Below are 21,985 nucleotides of genomic sequence, written 5' to 3' on the forward strand. Positions count from 1 at the left end.
GAGAAGCCCATTGAAAGCTGGTGGTTGTAATTCAGTCTGAGTCTGAAGCCTAAGAATAGGGATGGGGTGGGGCAGTGGTGTTTATCCCAGGGTAAGTCTGAAACTCAGAGGACCAGGAGCGTTGATATCTGAGCGTGGGAGAAGACGGATGCCTTTCAAGCAAGGAGAAGGATTTTGCCCATCCTCCGCCTTCTTATTCTGTCAGGCCCTCAGCAGATTGGACGGTGCCCACCCAGACTGGTGAGGGAGATCGTCTTTACTCAGGCTACCAACTGAAATGCTAATCTCTTTTGGAAACCCCCTCACAAACACATCCAGAAATAATGTCTAACCAGCTATCTGGGCATCCCTTAGCCCAGTCAAGTTAACACATAAAATTAACCATCACACTTGGGCTTGCCAGATTTCCTGGTATTTGAGACAAGCCAGAAATCTTAATTTTTATGTGCAACTCCTGATTTTAAAATATTGGTTCAAAATTTTGAAAACACTGTCAGTTGTACAAAACCTGTCTGCACACTGTGACTGGCCTGAGGCCACCAGTCTGCCCTGTCGCTGGGAAGTGGGGAGCTGGGGAAGATTTCCAAGGAGGGAGGGCAGCTCGGTTAGAACTGAAGATTGCTAGGATCTTGATGTCAAGGAAGCATCAGGTGAGATGAAGGTAGAGGTGGGACTTGTGGTTGGGAGCTCCTTGCCATCGTCCAGGTGGGCCACAAGGCAGACCTGAATGAGGCCGGGGCATTGAGGGTGCCGATGAAGACAAGATGCTAGACACGTTGCAGAGGCCTGGAAGGTCTGGGTCTGGGAGGTTGGATGGAGGAGGGTGCGGTGAAGTGAGGCTGAGGCCCCCAGCAGGTCTGTGGGTTTCACACAGAGACGTGGCAGTCTCCACAGTAGGCCAGAGGGTCCGGGAACACAGGCCTCATGAGGCTTTGCTTCTTCCTTCGAATTCAGCATCATCTTTGATGAAAGAGGAACATCCAGCAGCTCTGGTGGCGCAAGCACTGCTGATCAGCTCCTCTGGCTGGGGAAGCCCTGCCCCTGGGGGGTCGTCAGTGGCTGAGCCTTCTCAAAGGGTGGAACATGGTTAAGTCCTGGGGAGGTGCACCGACTTCTCAGCCAGCCTCTGGTGGTGTGTGAGAAACCCATCATAAGCTTGGTTAACTCATTTGGCGGACCTATGCTAATTCTGTGTCATTACCCGTAGCATTTACGGTTCGCAAGAGCCTTTTTTTTTTTTTTTTTTTTTTTTTTTTTTAAGAGCAGGTATTTCAGATAGCCGCAAACATAGCCATTTCCTCACAGAGCTGCTTCCTGCTCCAGGAGCATGACTTGCTGATTCTGGAAGCCAAGTAGGAATCTGAGCTGTTGTAATCAGAGGTGGACTTCTATGCTGGAGTGTTAACCATGGTGCAGGGCAGAAAAGCCAAAGCCGTATGTAGCTCTACAGGTGATAACTAATTCTCACAGCGGCCCTGGGCAGTAGACCTGATATTATCCCCATATTATAAATGAGGAGACTGAGGCTCCCAGAGGAGAGGAGAGATAAGACAGCAAAACAGAGAAAAAGGTCAAATCGAGTATCAATCAGATTGAGACGTACTGTGGGCAGGATGTGCTTAACCACTAGACAGTCCTGCCTGTGAGTGCATGAAGGACCCTGTGAAACATAAGGGGGACAGAAGCAAGATTAGGCCGAGAGAGGCTTCGGGTCATGATGTAGACAGAGAAAGGAAGAAGTGGGTAGGAAGAATCTCAGCCTGTAGCACGATGCTGAGTGAGTCTGGGTGAGGCAAGCTAGGTCCCCACTGGTCCCCAGCTAGTCTCCTAGAAAGGTTGCCCATTGCAAGAGTCCCCTGGCAGGAAAGGCTCAGTCCTAGCACCCTGCTGCACTTGGCCTTGCACCCTGGAAAGTGCAACACTGGTGCAGATGTGAGGGGGGTCCCCAGCGTGGCTGCTGGGTTGTCAGTCACCCGCTCTTCACAGCAGATTCTCCCGGAGGAGGTTTGAGCCGTCCCCTCCACAGCCACCATAGGCCCCCCCAATGCTTGCTCCCCAACACTCACACACACTGCAAAGAGCCCGCATGCGGTAGAGCCCAGACGGCCAGGGGAGAACGTTCTAACTTCAAGTCAGGGTTCAAGTTTTGGTTATTGCTTGGGAGCTGACCATTGTAAGTGCTGAATTGGGACTGTGTGCCTTTTAAAATGACTGTAGGACTTTTTATTACCCTTGAGTGACCAGAAGGACTGTGCAACCTTTTTCAGTTTTCATGCACGAAGGGCCAGCCCCACTGAGGAAGTGGAAGTGAACTATGGGACTCAAAGTAAAAATACCTTTATGACACCATTTCCTGAGTCCTGCTGGCTCAAGGTCGTGGTTACACTATAAGTGCTTAGAGCAGTGGCCGGCTACAGTAACCACTAAGTAGTAGAGCTTCAGGCAACCTTGAGGTCCTAGAAAGGAGAGAGAGGAGACTGGAGACAGGAAAGGAAGGGGAAAACAGAAGGGACAGTGGCAGATGTGTCTGGGTGGATATCCAGCCCCGTTCCTAGAAGCTGAGCTCTAGGGGTGCCCTGCCCAAGCACGAGGGCTGCGAGGGGCCCAGAGCTGGGAGGGGATCGCTGGACATACATCTCTGCAATTAATTAGCTCACGAAGCCACTGTGTTTGGAGGAAGACAAAGAGGCCCTTCTGTTCTGCTGGCTGGAGCCCACCTCTCCAGGGAACATGTGTACCTCCCTGGAGGAGTGGGTATGTCTTAATGTTATTCAGAGAATAACCCTCAACTTGGCCTTAAAACATCAACTGTCTCTACTGAGCCTTACCTGTCACTATGAAGGGATCGGTCCAAGTGAAAAACACATTTTTGTTATTAAGATACTGAAAATATAGTTGGGGAGAAAAGACATGTGAATAGAAAATCGATAATAAAATCTTAATAAAAGCTCAAAGTAAAAGCTCCAGGTGATCAGGAAGAGCTAGCATCAGGGCACTGCAGGCTTAACTGCCAGATGACTGCTTCAGGCCAGAATTGGCATAGTTCAGGGCAAGGAGGGCAGTGGACTTGGAATCAATCACACAGGTGGGGGTAGAGTCACATCCTGCCTTCACTTGCTGAGTGACCCTTGCTACAGTACTTAACCACTCTGAGCTCCCATTTCCTAACCCGTCAGGGGGGCATAGGAATACGGGAGAATAGAATGATTCTGTGCTGGTGAAAACACACTGTAAGTGCAACTGTTAATTTTCTTTCAAATGACTGGGGTGGAGAGAAAAGTCAGGGCTAATGGGGCCTGAGCTGAGACTTGCACTAAGTGGAGGATTTGGTGTCTGTATCATCATGGGTAGATAATAGTACTGAAAAGTCTGGGGGAGGGGATGTTCAAGGTGCTTTGTTTAAAAGTGACTTGAGAGAGTGATTGGTATGGGGGTAAGGGACATAAATATGGGTGGAAAGGCAAATTGAGATTGTGGGGTCCTTGAATTCCAGGATCATAGTAATAGCTATGATCATTTAGCGGGTGTTAGGGGCTGAATTGTGTCCCCTAAAGTTCATATGTTGAAGTCTGCTCCTAGTACCTCTGAATGTGACTGTATTTGGAGACTGGATTGTCACAGAGGTGATTAAGGTAAAATGAGGTTGTTGGGGTGGACTCTAATCCAGCATGACCGGTGTCCTTATAAGAAGAGGAGATTTGGACAGAGATATATGCAGAGGGAAGGCGATGTGAAGACACAGGGGAGGATGGCCATCTACAAGCCGAGAAGAGAGGTCTGGGGCCTCCCGTGGCCCTCGGAAGGAACCAACCCTGCTGACGCCTTGATTTTGGGCTTCCAGCCTCCAGAACTGTGAGAAAATAAATTTCTGTTGTTTAAGCCACCCAGCTGTTATTGTTGGTATAGCAGTTGGTATCTTATTGGAATAGCAGTCCTAGCAAACGAATATAGCTAGGGTAAGCCTGTTACATGTGTTACCTCGTCCATAGGTGATGGGAGTATTTTCACCGTGGAGTGGTTACAACCTTGGGGTGGCTGCCTGGGTTTGAATCCTGACTCCACCATTCAAGCTTGGACATCACATGCAGATGATAATAATAATGGAGGTGGGGTTGGGAAGACGGGATATAAGTTGTTTGGAGATTTACTTAGGATGTAAGCAGGATTAAGCCATACATAGTCTAAAGTGTCGTCCCCTGGACTTGTTCTCAGGAGGACATCTACAAGCCTACAAATACTGGCAAATACCTTGACCTGTTTTACCTGGATCTTGAGCCAGTGCTAACTTATAATTTGCCATGGAAGCATTTTTGTTGCTGGCTAGGTCCTGCCTGTGATGGCTACACCTTGACAGCCCTTGATTTAGCTCACATTCTCTGTTCTCCCACCTTCAGCTCCCTTCCCTGGCTGCCTTTCAACCTGGACTCTGCCCATGGCCTTGGAGGTGTCACTGAACAGCACTTCACTGACTTGGTTTCCCCCCTTGCAAAAAAAAAAAAAAGACTGTCAAGGAATCCCAAGCCCCAGCTTCTCCAATAGTCAAATTTGTTCAGTGGTTCAGCAAGCATGTACTGAATACCTAATATTTGCTGGCAGTGTGCAATACGCTAAGATACAAAGATTTCTTTAAATAATGATATTTTAACATAATAAGACATGCAGAATTCTAGCCAAGCTAAACATATGATTATTTCCTTTTTAAAGTCGGTGATTTACCTGTTGTCTTTGGAGTAGACAGTTACAAAACAGAGATAAAAATGTTGTGAGAGAGTCTAGATTTCGGAACAGGGCTAGGCACATCGTTGTGTTGAATGAATAGCTGCTGAGCTAATAGAGGTTGTAAGAACCGGGCATCATGAGAGCACCTAGGAGAGGCACCCAGCCCATTGATGGGGCAAGGAAGGCATCCTAGGAGAGCAACTCCAGATGCCACGTTGCAAGAGAACCGCCCTCTAGGGAATGTGAGGCAAGAGAGCAAGAGCCACATTCCCACCATGCTTCCAGCACTCAAAGGTAGACTGAGGTGCTGTGGGGTCAGTACCGCACTGATGGAAGCAGAGACAGCGTCCTCTCAAACCGAAGTGTTCACACACATGGCCCCTTGGCCCACACCTACCTGTTGAGGGGGCCCATTGCCGGCACCTTGTTTCCACTAAGTCACTAGGTGTCATGTTCAGCAGAAGCACGGCAGAATCCAGGCCTCAATTACTTGCTGTATCATCTTCCTGTAACTTCCTAATAGAATTATCTTGTCAGGCATTTGTCTTCATGCCAGAAAAATGAGCTTGCTGAAGGCCAGCTCCATCAGCTCCATTTTTTTCCATGCAGAATCCCAGTCAGGCCCAAACTAGGATGATTTCACTGGTGGGAGTGCAAGCTTATTTTGGAAAAGAACTCCTTTGGAAAAATGGTTTTATATGCATGTGGACACATGACAGAGAGAAGAGTATTAACTTTGATAGTAACTGGAGCTGGGTTTGACTCTGGCCTCAACCACTCGCGGGCTCCGGGTGCTGAGAAGACTGTTGGGGCCATCACCACGGTCTCTGAATGTTCCAGAGGAGAACACTGAGGTCCAGAGAAGGACTGTGGCACCCCACGGCCACCTGGATGACAGTAAGGATGAGGAACTAAGTCTGTTGCCTTTCAGCCACACAACGTTGTGTGGTTTCATGGGGTCCTACCCTGGAAGGGTCTGCGGTCTAAGTACCTACAAAGTGCTGACATTCCCGTGATGATGGTTGGTGAGCCATCAGGCCATGTGGATGGGTGTCTGGGGAAGTACGGCATGTCCTTCCTCTCGTCAGCCCTCCCAGCCCCTGGCTTAGGCTGGGCACGTCACAGGGGGTCCATGACTATGTACAGGAATGAATGATGCTTTGCCTCAGGGATCTTAGAACGACGCCAACAGCACTAACCATACTCTGTACAACACTTCACAGTTCTCTAAGTGCTTCTAACATACATGATCTCATTTCACGTACCTGCTCTCGTTTGAAATTGTTGCAGAGTGTAAGCGTATAGTTAAAATATCAATTAAGCCAGGTTCTGGAATAAATCAGGCTGTGCCAGAATGAATTAAAAAAAAAAAACACAAAAATAAAAACAATGACAACTCATCAATCTAGGACTCATTCCCCAGGCTACGACCCACAACTCACCTCCCCTTCACCCCAGCTTTGCTCCAATTTCATCATCATACTCACTGGACCCGCACTGGCGGTTTTCCTTGATTTTGCTCTTACTGTGTCCCCTTGTCAGGAATGGTCCTACCTAATCTGTCGGTGAAAAAAGTCTTCTTTAATCTTGAAAAGTCCTGGTTATGGAGCTCCAATTTTATTATCGTTTTCTTAACACCTTCTTTTGCCCCGTCCACTCCCACAGCATTAGCAGCTTCTCCAGACTGTGTTATATCCCATCTTAGGTAGTATTGTAATGTTTCACTTTTACTCACCCTCCTTCGTCAGTTGTTTTATGACCTCTAATGCCTGGTACCTGATAGGTGTTGGTTATATGTCTGTTACCTGAATGAAGAGATAGGCTGGGGGCATTTGGTGGCCAGGTGGAATCTCTGGTGGATGGCATTTATTAAGCCTGCTGTTCTCCACATGCCTCAGCCCAACGCCAGACAGAGCAGGTTCCCTGGGGGTGAGGCCATCACCGAGGACCAAATTATTCTTTCAGTGTAGCCCCATTTCTGCACGAAGCTGCTCGCCAGGTAAAGAATAAATCTCAAGTTTTACAACTTATTTATTTTCTAACCAGACTTCTCATTAAAACAGAACAGAACAAAACAAAACACCCACAAAAATCCATTCTCTTTCACAAACAATATAATATCCAGGAAGGATTATGGAAGACTTGGCTTCTCTGAATGCATCTGGCAGTATGTTCTATGTTGCTTTTTCCAAAAAATAATCGCCTCTGTAGACAGTAGATAAGGTGTGTGTGTGTGTGTGTGTGTGTGTGTGTGTGTGTGAGCACATGCCCATGTGCATGCATGTGTTAGCGTGTGCACACACACACATACACTGATGACATGGTGTGGCTGAAGGTTAAGCCTGACTGAGGTTCAAATCCAGATTGACGGTTCACCAGCTGTGCGATCTAGGGTTTCTGTGTAATAGGGATGACAAGACCTACACTGTAAGGACCCGAAGGGAGCAGAAAAGCCAGTGCAGTTCCCAGCACTCAGAAACTCTCTCCCCAAAAGCAAATTGGAGTATGAGGATGGCCTGCAGCTCCCGGGAAGCTCTCCATCCCCTGGAGCCCTGTGCACACACATTGTCCCATATTTGTGGCATTCGACAGTACTACCTGTTGTCATTTCATCTTTTCTTGTGCATCTATCTATCTCCCTAACTGCATTGGAACCACCTCAACGGCAGGGCCAGCTCTAACACTTTTTCTGTCTTGCAGAGATGCTTACTAGGTGGGTTGGCCAGAGGGGCCACGGTCCCATCCGGAAGGCCCTGGGGAGAGTCTGAATCTCCATAGGAGTCTTCTCTGCCCTGCTTCTGTGTGTCACTTCAGACTTACTGCTGGCCCGCTAGAGGGTTCCTGACACCAATAGGTTATTCCAGAAGCTGCTCTTCAGCCTTTCCTCCTGGAAATTTCAATTTTCAAAATTGTGAGGATGGGTAGCACAATGGAGCAGAGCTTCATGGTGCCAACTCCAACACTAGTGAGCTACAGCCCTCTGACCTCTGTGTCCTGTTCATAAAGATGGGAACAATAAAACGTCCCTCATAGGCCTGCTTCTAGGATGAAATGGTAGGGCCATGGAATCATCTAGTGTAGGGCCTGGCACCCATTAAGGTCCTCAGTTTTCCTTGTTAATACCACAATCCTTTACTTTTAAGATGCCATTGATTATGAGATGCGCTATAGATAACAGTTTTTCAGGAAAGACTTGAGTGCCAATTGCCAATTAAATTCATACGTCTCAACCTCAGATGCGTTAAAAAGTGCACAAACGAGCCATGAGTTGTCTCAACTCTAGTCACAGGGTGAATGGCTGAGGGAGAAGTACATGAGATAAGAAGCAAAAACCACCAATGCAATTAGATGACAGCCTTGATGATCAGCCTGATACAAACATGATGCTGATAGACCCAAAAGATTACACTGCAGGCTCTCCCAGGCCTGGGATGGAGAGTATCAGGGACTCAGCCCTTGGCTTTCCTTTCCCCAGCATCTCTGGGCTGGATCTACTGGGTTCCTTTTTTTTTTTTTTCTTTTAAAGAATGAACATATTCTAAGACTTGTTTCTTTTCTCTCTCTTTTTTTTTAAGATTTATTTATTTATTTGAGAGAGAGCACGAGCAGCGGGGAGGAGCAGAGGCAGAGGGATAAGAAGACTCCCTGCTGAGCGGGAAGTCCGACTCGGGGCTCAATCCCAGGACCCTGAGATCATCCCCTGAGCCGAAGACAGATGCTTAACCAACTGAGCCACCCAGGCGTCCCTTTACACAGATTTTTATTAGGTCCTAGTCCCGTCCTGGCTGCAGCCCGGGGTTATTTGTACTGGCTTCCCTTCCCACCTTTTGTAGGCTCTGAAGAGAGATTAAAAAGGGTGGGGCTTGAGGACAGATCCTAAATGGCCTTTATGCTAACTTGGAAAGTCATTGTCACCTTCTGCCCTGCTCAGCACCCACTTTTCCCTCCCCATTCCCAATCAGGAGTGGAGGTCCGCTTGAGCCCTAGCTCAGTAACTGGGATTCTCTGTCCTCTGATTCCAACTGACACACATTGTCTTCTAGACTGTGGGCTTCCTTTTAACATGACCCTACCTATTTTAAGTGTCTCTGTGTGTCTAACCAGTGCTTGGCACCTAGTAGGGGCTTAGTAAATACCTGTTGAATGAATGAATGGTTAAGAGGATCCTTATATGCCACATCCATCACCAGCATTGTGACAGGTTGATTCAGCTGACTCAATCAAAGCCAATGTCATTTGAGTGCACAAAATCATCCAGTAGTGGGAGCCTGGGTGGCTCAGTTGGTTAAGCGACTGCCTTCGGCTCAGGTCATGATCCTGGAGTCCCGGGATCGAGTCCCACATCGGGCTCTCTGCTCAGCAGGGAGTCTGCTTCTCCCTCTGACCCTCTTCCCTCTTGTGCTTTCTATCTCTCATTCTCTCTCTCTCTCTCTCTCTCTCTCAAATAAATAAATAAAATCTTTAAAAAAAAAAAATCATCCAGTAGTGAGTTGGAGGCAGCTTGGAGTTGGAGTTGCTTGATCGAATTTTCTTAACTAGTTGCATTGTGTGGGTTATAGTCTCAATCTCTGCGAAAACTCTGGGGCACAGAAGGTGTGTCCGCCCCACTGCTTTCTGGTCATGACAGAGGTTTTTTTTTCCCTTTCCTTTTATTAGTGATAAAGGTTTTGTTGGAGATAATTGTATTTTTAGCAGCACAGTTAATGAACTAGCTAAGCATCAATAGATGGAATCATAAAACCATTAAGCACCAAGAGCAGTAATGGGAAACTGTGTCTAGGGGTAATGAAATTAAGTGTCTTTATGAGGTCACTTTATTCCTTTTCTCCCCAGCTCTCTTGCCCTCCTGAGTACATGGTGACTGCCACTCCTAATTGCTGTTTCACTAAAATGCACAGTGCCATCCATTTTGTGTTTTAATTCAATGTATTTCTCGGGCCTTCAGGATCATTAAACCCTCCACCAAGAGAGTGCAGTAGAAGTGGCAGTTATGAAAGCTTCTGGAAGTGGCCCAGGAATGTAGGAGAATAAAGACAGCAAAAAAGGTTGAGAAAGAATAAAAAAGCTCTGCTGGACTTAGTATTGGACCCAAACTGATGAGTGTCAATGCTCAAGGCTGAGCTCATTCAGGTCTCTGGTGCAATCTCCGCAGACAGGACAGGGCTGCTCTGAGGGATCGGGGTCTATGGTTATACCTGTCCGGGAACCATACTGTCTCAGTTTGGGAATATGTTCATATGCATAATTTCCTTTGAGCATCGTGACAACCCCTTATGGTAAATTTTTACTCCCACTTTTCAGATGAGGAAACTGAGGCTCATGGAGTTTAAGTGACAAGACTCAGGTGCCACTGCTAATTAGAGGCCAAAGCTGGTGTTCTTTCCCCTATACTGGGAAGCCTCATGGGTGTTGAGCCAAATCACTTGCCAGGGATTCAAAACTTGCCCAACCAAGGTCACAGCATCATTATTTCATTCCATAATTCAAGAAATGTATTTTTTAAAGATTTATTTAAAAAATGTGAGCAGGGGTGGGGGGTGGAGGCAGAGGGAGGGACTCTTTAAGCAGTGTCCCTGCTGAGTGTGGAGCCTGACATGGGGCCAATCCCACAACCCGTGAGATCATGACCAGAACCAAAACCAGGAGTCAGATGCTCAACCCACTGAGCCACCTAGGCGCCCCTAACTCAAGAAATATTTATTGACATCTCCCATATGCTGGGAGTATGAGAATGAGCAAAGCAGACTCTTCCCCCATCCTGATAGAACTTAGATGTAGCTGGGAAGGGTTAAAGGGCATGGCTGTGCTGTGGCTGGGTGATATGACAGAGAAAGGACCACACTGGGGAGGCAGGATGAGAAATCTACAGGATGAGAAGGCTTCCTGGAGGAGGTGAGGTTTCAAACTGAGGCCTGAAGCATGGAAGTTAGAGAAAGAGATGAAGGAGGGGTAGGGTGTACAAAGGTGTGGCCGAAACGTGGGAGGGAGCAGTGGCTGAATGGTGGTATTTACCGAGGTGATAACATCCGCTGATAGGACTAAAGAACTGATTCCACGTGCAGCCTGAAGGGGAAGGAGGAATTAGGAATGCCTTCCATTCAGTGAGACAGGGAGCACTGTGGGAGGAGCCCAGGGGAGAGGGTGGCATAAGATGGTAATTACTGGGCATGTGTCGCTCTTATAAAAATGCACCCTCATAGACTGCTCAGCGGGCCAGGCCTCATGGGATCTCAGGGCTAAGAAATGAATTAAAGCCTTGCTCTAGACATGGTGCTGACATGCTTTCATTGATGCCCCCCCACCACAAAGCCCGAATACACTGTTTTCACCCTGCTGAGGAATTGAAAGGACGGAGTGAAGCCCCCAAACGGTCACCACCAGCCAGAATGATAAGGCTAAACATGATGGAATTTAATAGGGGCAAATGTAAATAACCCCCCTCAGGTTTATAAAATCACTTGTTCATGGGGCACCTGGTGGTGCCGTCAGTTAAGTGTCCAACTCCTGGTTTCAGCTCAAGTCATGATCTCAGGCTCATGTCTCATGAGATGGAGCCCTGTGTCAGGATCTGCACTCAGCGCAGAATCTGCTTCAGATTCTCTCTCCCGCTCCCTCTCTCTCTGCCCTTCACACTCATGCACTCTCTCTAAAATCAATCAATCAATCTTTACAAAAAAACCCCCACCAAACCCCCGAAATCATTTGTTCATGATAAACAGAGAAACAACTGGCTCCAAATGGAGTCACTTGTGCTAAGGTCCACATCCACAAAGCAAGACTTAGCACCCAACCTAATTGCAGTTTCAGCCTCTCCCAGGAACATGACCTTTGATCAGTCGGGCCGGAATCACCTGGTGAGGACCAGTGAGGCCGTCTGCCCGGTAGACAGCCCCCTCCCCCGCCGCCTTTACCCAAAGGAAGGTGACCTTGCCTGAAACAGTCCACTCTGCATCTTGCCCCCTTTCTGCCTATAAAAGCCTTTTATTTTGTACAGCTCCCTTGGAGCTCCATTGTATGTGCTAGATGGGATGCTTCCCGATTCATGAATCATTGAATAAAGCCAATTAGATCTTCAAGTTTACTCAGCTGAATTTTGTTTCCTTAACGGTGTGAAGAATGAAAACCTGGCTCGACAGCAGCTCGTATCAGCAGAGCCTAATAGAACCAGCTGTGGAGCCTGGACAGGCCAACAGTGTGACACGGCGGCCCTTCTCCCACTGCGAATGCCACCTTGATGTTCAAAACATTGCAGAGGAATCCATGAAAGTGGTTACCTGACTGGAACAGAGAAGAGCCTGTAAGGACAGAGCCTAGTTCAGAGAGCTGTCCGGTAAGGCCTGAGCTTCAGGGGGCTGCTTGGAGCATGGTCCGGGCGTACCTCAACAAAATACCTGGAAAAACCAGAAGCAACGGGCATAATTCTCAACCGACCAGATTGAGAAGGATTTGTCTGGGCTAGGAGCAGAAGGAATGGTGGACCGAGGAAATGAAGAAGGGCAGAGGAGCCCAGAAAAGCTGATTGTCATCTTAATTTGTTTCAGTCATGTTCGAACTCTGATCAGGTATGTGCTTAGCTCTCTGCTGTGGGAAACGCTGTAAAAAAATAGTATGAACGGTGCTAATAGGTCTAGCTCAGATGGCAGGTGCTATTCAGAGGGCGATGAGGTCTGGGAGAGCTGAGGGCCAGGGACCGTGTCACTGGCAAAGCATGTGTTGGGGGCAGTGAGAAAAGCCTCTGACCAGAGTCTTGGGAAATAGGTGGATAGGTAAGGGTGAGTTTGGCAGCTCGGTGGGCCTGACAAAGAGCTGAGACGTGATGGAGCTCACTGGGCTGAGCTCTTGCTCATTGGGGGTGGGGAGACAGGGTTCACAGAAGAGTCATCTGTCCCGTGGCGCTGAATTGTAGGACACCAGAATCTGTGACTTTCCTCCCGATCGCTTCTCCCTGTGTAGCGTGTGCCCTAGCTGGCTGACTGCCCTGTGTTGTGCTGAGGACCCGGAGCACACATGAATGCCTGGACTGCAGTGACCAGGAAAACTCCAAGGAGAATCTCTGGGAGAGAAGCCCCCATGCCCTCTGACGGGAACTCCAGCTAAGCGAAAGCGGGATGTGAAGGTGCTCTGTAGACTGTAGAATGTAAGAGAGTCCCCTCCTTCCTCCTTTTCCTCCCTCTTTCCTCCTTCTCCGCCCCACGCCTCCATCTGTTGAGCAGCGGCTGCTGAGCAGGCACTCGGCATAGGGAGAGACACACGAAGATGGTCAGAACACAGGTCCTGCTCCCACAATTCATGGTGGAGAGGGGAGATCAGACACACGAATAAGTGACATTTCTTTGATTTTAAGATGCACTCCCAATATAATAAGAGTTTTGGAGAGGGAAAAAAAAAATCAGAAACAGTACCACACTAAATGTACACGTTTGCAAAACATCCTCATCTTAGAAACATACAGATGTGGAAAAAGGGCATGTTTGAAAATGAGCCTGTGGGCAGAGTAGTCACAATAGAAGTAGGTACAGTGACCTATCAGAACATAAAAATGTCGGGGGGGAAATCTCTGTCTTAGGAGTAGTAGTTGCAGTGGTGTGATCATTGTCATAAGAGCGGGGGCACAGGGTGCCCCTGGAACCCCCTGCAGGGAGCTCTGAGTGGTGCCTGGGGACACCACGTAAGGCTTCAGTGGGAGGTGGTGTTCCGGGGCCACCTTCCAGGTGACTAATGGTGGACAGGCATGGATGGGTAAAGAGGCCCGAGGAGGGGGTCCCAGGCAGGGGAGCAGGTCTGGCAGAGGCAGGAGACAAAAGAGAGTGCGGTGCATTCCGGGAGCAGCTGCTTGTCATCCTGTAGGTGGTTACTAATAGTGGAGGAACAGAGGGGGCCCTCCGTCTGGACGCGCCTCATCACAAAGACAACAGGGAGGGAGAGGTAGGCTTCATAGCGTAACAGAGTGAGGCGTCTCTGCTAAACTTGCCCATCTCTTGGAAAGTTCCTCTGTTTTCTATTTACATAAGTCATAAATTGATTGCCTAATGCAAAAATGATGTGTTCTCCAATAGTTAGGAAATACAACAGATTTCAATCAATAGATTCAAAATTCTTCATTACATCTGCTTGCTTATTCCCTTAAACCTTTTCTCCAGAGGAAGTATGCCCTTTAGAAGTGATTGATGGTGTTGCTCCTGTGGGCACATGCACTTCTTACAGGTTCTTCTCTCTCTCTGTCTCCCTCTCGCTCTTTCTCTCTTTTCCCCTTCCCCCTGGTTGTCAAGCAGCTGCTCGGCTGCAACACTAGGCAGGCACCAAGGAATGTATTTTTTTGCTCAGATGTGTGTGTGCGCGCGAGGCTCTCTGAATTGCATCCTCACAGAATAACATTTGGGTGTGGGCATGATGAGGATGCTATTAGCAGGAAATTCATTTATGTTGGTCCCAGGACAGTGAGAAAGCTACCAACAGTGTTGAAAGAAAGCCAAGTAAACAGTCTGGAAAGTCCTTCCTAGGGCGGCCTGGTAAAAGAGATGGACAGTACTGGATTAATTAGGACATTCTTCTAGACTATGCCTCTTTATGCTCCTGGGGGGATGGATATTTTCTGGGGGCAGAGAAGCACCCCTCTGGTCCTTCTGTGTTCACTTCTTAGTTTAACCCATCCTGGGCCAGGAGGAAAGAATCCCCTGGCTTCTCCCTCTCTCTCGGGGCTCTTTCTCAGCCCTGGGAGGGCCATGAGCTGTCAGAGCACCCACTAGGATGGAAAACAACCCACCACCCTGGCTCCTCCTCCTGGTTCTGCCACTGGAGCCTCTTTGGATCATGTTTCCTCATCTGTGAAATCAGCCTGTTTACTAGTTAATCTCTAAGATTGTGCCTCAGCTCTATGACAGTAACTCAGACAAGCATAGAGTGGCTGAATGTTTATACTGTGTGCCAGGCATTCTGCTGAGAGCCTTCCTCATTCAATCCCCACGGCAACTCTGTGTGGTTCATACTCTTATTGTCCCATTTTACAAATGACGCACTGAGGCTCTGGCATAATAGCTACCTCATCCTGGGGAATGTAAGTGTCAGAACCGGAATGAGGGTATGTCTCTGGTTCTGTAGCCCACATGTTTGATATGTTTTCTTAGTCAGGCTGCTGTAACGATACCCATTGACTTGATGGTTTAAACAACAAACATTTATTTCTCACAGTTTGGTGGCTGGGAAGTCCAAGATCAAGATGCCCACAGATTCTGTGTCTGATGAAATCTCTCTTCCCAGTTTACAGATGGCCACCTTCTTGCTAAGTCCAGAGAGAGAGAGACAGAATTCTAGCCTCTTCCTCTTCTTATAAGGACATTAATTCCATCATGAGGATCCTACCCTTATGAACTCATTAAATCTAGGCCTGTCCCAAAGGCCCTACCTCCTAGTATCACCACATTGTGATGTTAGGGCTTTGACATATGAAACATTCAGCCCATAGCAGACATTATGCAGTTTTGCCTCCTTCCATGATTTGGAGGGAGTGTGGGTGAGATTTGAGTCACCCTTAGAAGCAGTAGGAGGGCACGCTTCTCTCCACCTCCAGCACAGTGCTGGAGAGGGAGTAATCAGGGGCAAAGATGCTGTGCCCACGAGCAGGACTCTGGGAGCTGGTGAACAGGGATCCTGTGTAAGGTTTTTGAAGCCAGATACTTGTTGGAGACAAGCTACTGCCTGGGACTATCTGTGATGATTTGTGAACATCCAGCCATTAGTTCCACAAATATCTTTTGAACGACCTACACTCTTCTAGGGGCTGGGAATGCAGTGGTGAACAAGACAGGGAACTTACATTTTAGGAGGGAAAAAAGACATCAACTAATCCCACAAATAAATGGGTGATTGAAAATTGTGTTAAATATGAGGAAAGACTATACAGAGTGCTGTGGAGTGTACATATTGGGGGCCAGATCTGGTCCTGGTGGAAGATGTGGTCATCAAAGATCTCCCTGAGGAAGTGGTTGCTGAGCAGAGATCTCAAGGGTCTGAAGGCTCTAAGGAGGGGCGGCAGGGGTGGGGGTGGGGAGCTGTGTGACTACAGCCAGAGGGCGGGGTAAGGGGTGTGGAGGGCCAAGTTCTGTAGAGCTTTGTAGGTGACTTACGTAGTTTGCACTTTATTCCAAGTGCAATAGAAAACCATTGCAAGGTTCTAAACAGGAAAGTGATGTGAGCTGGTCGGCTCTGAAACAAAATCACTTGGCTGTGGTTTGGAAGAGGCCCTCATGGGAGCAAGAAAGCCGGTTGGAGGGCTGTGCCCATCAGCTGTGTAGACTGAACAGCTAGCAGTAGCTGGGCTAGAGTTGGCAGTGGAAATGGAAAGAATAGGAAGGATTGCGGGATATGTAGGAGGTAAAATCAGCAACATGGTGGGGAGTGGCTTGAGTTAGGGTTGAAGGACGGATAATTGACATAAACAGGGACAGGCAAGCTCATTTAATACCCTGATGCAATTTTTTAAGAGGTAATGCCCCTTCTGAAAGCTTCCCAAAGTTTCTAGCTGGGTCAGTTAGGATAACTTCATTTGTATGTTAGAGAAATCCCTCAACTCAGTAGTCATAAACAATTAGGAACCATATCACATAGCAGGGAATGCCTCGGTGGCAGGGCTTCTGGGTGGTGGGATCAGCATTTCCAGACATCAGATACCCAGTCACAATCCCATTATTTTCAGGTTCAACTGGTCAGAGTGAGGCATGTTTCCACTCTGTAAATCAATCTCTGCCCAGGCGGTAGGTTTACCATGACAGCTTAGACTGCTCAGGATTTTGCTCTGGACTAGGAACAGATTACCTTCCCTGAGGAGCAGGTAAATGGACCTGGGTTCTGTTAGGTGAGACAAGATATTGGGGCTCTTTGGATTTGCCATGGTGTCCTGGACCAAGCCCCAGGTTTTGGATTTCTTAGACCAATAAACATGATAAAAGGAGTGGATGAGGCAACTGGCGACAGGATTGCCAACTTTTCATTTTTACCTGGTAAAGACTTAAAAAAATTACTATCTACTGTTTCTATCATTTCATCAAAAGGACATTTTAAAAGCAAAGAAGAAAAAAACCTTTTAAGCTTAAAAAATTTAGCATTATAAAAACTTGCTATTTTTCCTTATTTCTCTTATCTGAAATTTGGAAACCGTTCTCTTGGACCACTATGAACAATATAAAACAGAGGTTCTTAACTGGATCCATGGGCCCATGCGGTCTGTGGAATAGAAATTGGAGCAGCCATGAACATAGGTAGGGAAAAATTACAGCTTCATTTTTACTATCCTGTATCTGAGATGTAGCATTTCCTTCAATTATGAGTGTGACAACAGGCTGCTAGTATGAGCATGACCTGTGATTTTTGTCATCAATGGAAATCACAAATATTTTCATATCACATTACAGTTGCTGTACGTATCTGAAATATCATTTACACCCACCACTATTTTGAAGTTACAGAAGCTATTAGATAAACCCTGGAAATGTGGGATCAGTCTTCCGGAAGAACTCTCCTCCACTCTAGCGGGCCACTGTCTGGAAACTGTGCATGGGTAGGGCGGCCACTGGGCAGTGAGTTAGAGTGTTCTCATGGGGGCGACCCACGCATTCCAACATTCCTTAACTGTAAATGTTTGTGGATCAATATGCAGAAGGAGTTGAATCATTTTCATAGTTTGCCCAAGTTTCGTCCATCTGAATTGCTCTAATGAGAGCTTTTCTCTCTCCTTCGGCAGTGCAGCCTTTGGTGACATAGATGAGCTCAAACATGTCTGATGGCTGAGCTGACTGCTGAAGTGTGAGGTTTAAAGTAACTCCTTGTGATTGCTAACAGATTGCATGGTGACATGGGTTATGCACAGTGTGGTAAGCTCTGTGAGCAGTGGAAGTCCTTTCTCTGATTTATTTTTCTGTTTTTACTCTGCACAATGTTTGTGTTTTGAAGTAGAGTCTTGCATGCACAGTATATTATTCACATGTTGTTCTTGTGTTATTGTTCTGTGAAAATGCCACACACTTAAAAGAATACCTCTGTGGGAAACAGTGACAATATGAGAAATGAGAACCATTATTTCTAGAAAGTCACAGACAGTCACACGAAGCAATCGCTGAATTTCAAGAACAGGACTGTTGAGCAACTATCTAATCCCCTGGTCTTCACAAAGGTGAGAAGATGTTACCGGTGCAAGCACTCTGTCTCATCATAAAAACTGCCTCATTTTACTTACCTTTCAAAAAATTTAATGAATGTTTTATACTTTACTTAATTAACACACAAATTATTCCCTTCTATGTAGTTTTATCAAACAAATTACTTAGGAACCATAAACAAAATATTACATTTCAAAGAATGTCAAAGAACAAAAATGTTTTAGTTTAGCTTCATGTATTATTTATTTTTTACAGACCCAGCTTATCTTGAGCTGGCAAAGAAAAGGAAGGTGTGATCAAAATTGTGTACCTGGTTTCTTTTTGTGAATGAAGGGATGGGGCATAAAAGCCACAATGACTTTCTTACTACTGTGGAAAGATTCTTGAGAAGGGAATTTTGAAGTCGGGAAGACTGAGAGAGTCCCTCATGTCTGTCAGTTGAGACAATGCACCCAAGAAAATGAAGAGCTTTGTGTGTACGTGGATGAAGAAAGCTCAGTTTGAAAAAGCCAAGACCCTTCGAAAATGTGGATTGGCTGTTTCATGAAAACTTCTTCTGGAAGCCCTCCTGAAGTTTCTGCACAAGTGGCAAACAGAAGAAGGCTCACTTTTCTGGAGGAAGTTTACCTAAAGCCACACGCACGGGGCATGCTGAGAAGCAGGGAAATGGCTCTCTAGTCAGGGGAGAACGGTTGGCATATTTTGAAGTGGATTATGGAGGGGTTGGCAGCCTTGCCACTCCCCTCAGCAAGCCACTCAATGAAACCATAGACCTCTTTCAACATAGCTACCTCTTTGTTTTGTTCATGATGACCCTGCTTATGTCAACAAAGAAGAATTATTGTGTTTTCACTTGCTGCATTTAACACGGACATATTCAGGCTTTTCCAAAAATCCTGGGACAAGTTTTGTTGGTGGTCATTAAAAGTCATCAACTTCATCAAAAGGGTGTGTCAAGAAACAATAGAAAATGAGGGGTTTCTCTACCTTAGAGGAGCTCACTGACTTTGAAGAGGCAAGTTTTACTTTTTCTAATAGAAACAGAAAATGCATTCTTGGAGCACTTTGAAAGAAAGAATTTTGTCTGTGGGTTGGTTGGCTTTCTTGGCAGGTATTTTTAACCATAGGAATGAGATGACTCTTAATTCCCTGATATCACCATTATGGATGCCTCTGAAAACATTCTGAGCTTACTTGGCTCCACTGCTGATGATGAGGCTGACATCTTTGCAAACTTACAAGTGCTTTTCCTCAATGGAGGTGAGTTACAAAATTCTGTCAATTTCCTTGAAAAGAGTAATCTACAAACACCTGGAAGCACTTTAGAACTCTTTGAAAAGTTATTTCTATCTTGATGGTAACAAAATTGAACACTAGAGTAGTGTGCTTTTTCTTTCTGATGTAAATTGCATCAGAGGTGTTCACCTAGCCAAAGATGAATTCATTGATCTCAGGATCACAAACCCACTATAACTAGAGTTTCACTAAAAAGCCTCCGGGAGTTTTGGTGGTCTTTAGGAGACACGCATCTTTGTGAGAGTGCTGTGGTTTTTAATCCCATTTTCAGCACTGTATCTTTGAGGATTGGATTTTCAACATTGTCACCATAAAAAAATATCAAAATCAACTGGATTTCTAACAGGACATGCGTATTATCTTAAAAAAAAAACATTCCACCATTTTATGTTCTTATTTAAGGTAAGCCAAAGCGGTCTTTATAGGGGGTTAACTTTCAAAATTAAAATTTGATTTTTAACTTGACTGTATTTCAAATGCAATTTTTAAAACAGCACAGAGAAGCAAATCTATTACTATACTAAAGAGGATTTTAAAATACTTTGGTAACTGTATTGCAGCATATTTAGTTTCTTTCCCCCCTTTTTTCTTTTTTTGTAGTCCTGTGTATTTACGCATTGAAAAACATTCTAAGAAAGGTTCACAGGTGGCAGCTTTGACTGTTCAGCCCTCTCATGCCCAGGACAAGGGAGGAAGGGAGCGCCATATAAGAAGGCACCTCTTCTTTACTTCCTATAATAACCGATTGTAGGAAACTGGCTACTTTTCAACCAAAGCTCAGGTCTTGAAGTCCAACGCGTTACTGAGTTCTTCCTGAGTGCATGGAGTATGATGTGATAAGAAGAGGACCGTGTGCTTCCTTCCCTCAAGGAATTTATTTGTGGAGACAAAATGAGTGCATAAAACAATTAAGGAGAATTCAGTGCAAGGCTAGGTGGTATCTTGAGAAAAACCTGCCTGTTAGCTTTTTTATTGTAGCATCCCCAGAGTCTCAAATATTGCTTGGCACATACTGTGTGCTAGGAAAAAAAATCTGTTGGATGAAAAAATTGGTGACCGAATTTCAAAAATATCTATTGTTATGTTCATTAGTGAAACCTTGAAAATTCAGAAGAATATAAAGAAATGAAGAAGTAAAGAAGAAGAAAAACAGCCAACATTTTCTAGATTTCTTTTTTTCTAAATACATATGCATGACACACACACACACACCCACACACATACACACACACACACTCCTTTTAAAGAACAGAATAGGGACCTGAGTTTTATGACCTGATTTTTTTTCTCTTAAAATTATATTGTGAACATATTTGTCATTAAATGTTCTTCAGAACATTATTTTTAATGGCTTTATCATATAGTATTCTATAAATAAATCATGGTGTAGCCTAACTTAACCACTCCCTGTTGTTGAATATTACTGTTGGAAAGATGTTGTAACACCAAGAGCTGTGCTTATCTGCTGCTCGTTCTATTACAAGTTTGTGCTGAGCTTTTTTCACCTTTATACATAATCTCGTTTCATTTCATCCTCACAATAATCCGATGAGGTGGCATACACTATACCCATTGTACAGAGGGCAAACCTGAAGTTCAGAGGAGTAATGTGTCAGAAGTCGTGCCGCTCGAAATTGACAAAGCTGGGATTGGAACCCAGGTCCGGTTTATTTTTATTTATTATTTTTTAAAGATTTTATTTATTTATTTGACAGGGAAAGACAGCGAGAGAGGGAACACAAGCAGGGGGAGTGGGAGAGGGAGAAGCAGGCTTCCCGCTGAGCAGAGAGCCCAGTGCGGGGCTCGATCCCAGGACCCTGGGATCATGACCTGGGCCGAAGGCAGACACTCAATGACTGAGCCACCCAGGCGCCCCTCAGGTCCTGTTTAATGTCAGTCTTGACCCTCAAATGTTACTCCAGACTGCTCCGCCAGCACACTCTTCATTAGGCAATCGGGAAGCTGAGAAACGTATCGGAAAGGTAGGAAGAGTTCCAGGAGAGGGAAGCATGGTAGCAAGCAGAGAGATGCTAAGAAGGAGGGAGTGTTTTCAACATGCACAGCCATGGAGATGTCAGGATGGGTAAGACCAAAGCAAAGGTCACGGAATCTGTTTCAAGAGAGTCATTGCAAAAGTGAGACGAGAGGGAAAGGTGCGTCCCCAGCTCAGTGCTCCCGACTTCCTGGCAGTGGAGTGAGGATTCCACTCTTTCATTTCTTCCTGATATCAAGAGTCATCTGACAGCCTTCATACAAGTGGCTGAAGGGAAGGTGACGTGGAAAGCAGCAGAATGCCGCTCTGTTACTAAGCATTCCTGCAGCCTCTCACATGTGAGCAGTATCAGAAGGGAGCTTAGAGGCTGGTCAGGGATGGAGAGCAGCGACACTAGCCCATAGGGCAGGCACAACTGCAGGGTGACCAGAGTAGCTGTCTGGGCCTTGAATGGAGCAGCCCTTCAACCTGGGCAGGTCAGGGACCAGGCCTAGGTGACCACCCATCCTGGTGTGCTTGGGACTTCAGGGTTTTCCTGGATGCAGGACTTGCAGTGTGGAAATTGGGAAAGTCCCAGGGCAGTCTCTGAGCTGGGGCTCATCTAGTGGGATGGGTCCATGCGGATTTCTTGAAAGCGTCGTCAGTGGTCCAGGATCCAGTGCTGTCTGCACACGCTCACCTCACCCCTCACCCTTTCCTCTTCATTGCAACTGTGTCTGCAAGTCACGGATAACTTATGTCCTGCTGTATTCTAGAGCCACATTCAATCCAAGCCACTGTATCTCTCACCTGGGCTCCTAATAGTCTCCCTGCTTCCAGCCTTGCC

The 21,985-nt window shown here is 46.3% G+C and overlaps 1 protein-coding gene and 1 long non-coding RNA gene across 4 annotated transcripts in view; both read left to right on the plus strand.

Annotated features, from left to right (window-relative positions):
• PTS (6-pyruvoyltetrahydropterin synthase) overlaps positions 1–15,716 on the plus strand; it is a 123,676-nt gene extending 107,960 nt beyond the window's left edge. For both annotated transcript variants that reach the window (XR_012381480.1, XR_012381483.1), the window contains 2 exons: positions 11,835–12,281; positions 12,673–15,716. The gene's annotated coding sequence lies outside the window, so the exon portion shown is untranslated. The remainder of the gene's footprint in view (positions 1–11,834; positions 12,282–12,672) is intronic.
• Positions 15,717–15,890: 174 nt separating this feature from the next.
• On the plus strand, positions 15,891–20,566 carry LOC112840178 (uncharacterized). 2 transcript variants are annotated; one of them, XR_003212413.2, is made up of 3 exons: positions 15,891–17,884; positions 18,126–19,568; positions 19,767–20,566. It is a non-coding gene; the product is annotated as an uncharacterized lncRNA (long non-coding RNA). The 2 variants fall into 2 exon arrangements; XR_012381486.1 differs by having other exon boundaries at positions 18,126–20,566.
• Positions 20,567–21,985: the final 1,419 nt, after the last annotated feature.

This window comes from Callorhinus ursinus, unplaced genomic scaffold, assembly GCF_003265705.2.
Source record: "Callorhinus ursinus isolate GAN/ISIS: 27379988/994484 unplaced genomic scaffold, GSC_fseal_2.0 scaffold19, whole genome shotgun sequence".
NCBI classification, from domain to species: Eukaryota; Metazoa; Chordata; class Mammalia; order Carnivora; family Otariidae; genus Callorhinus; species Callorhinus ursinus.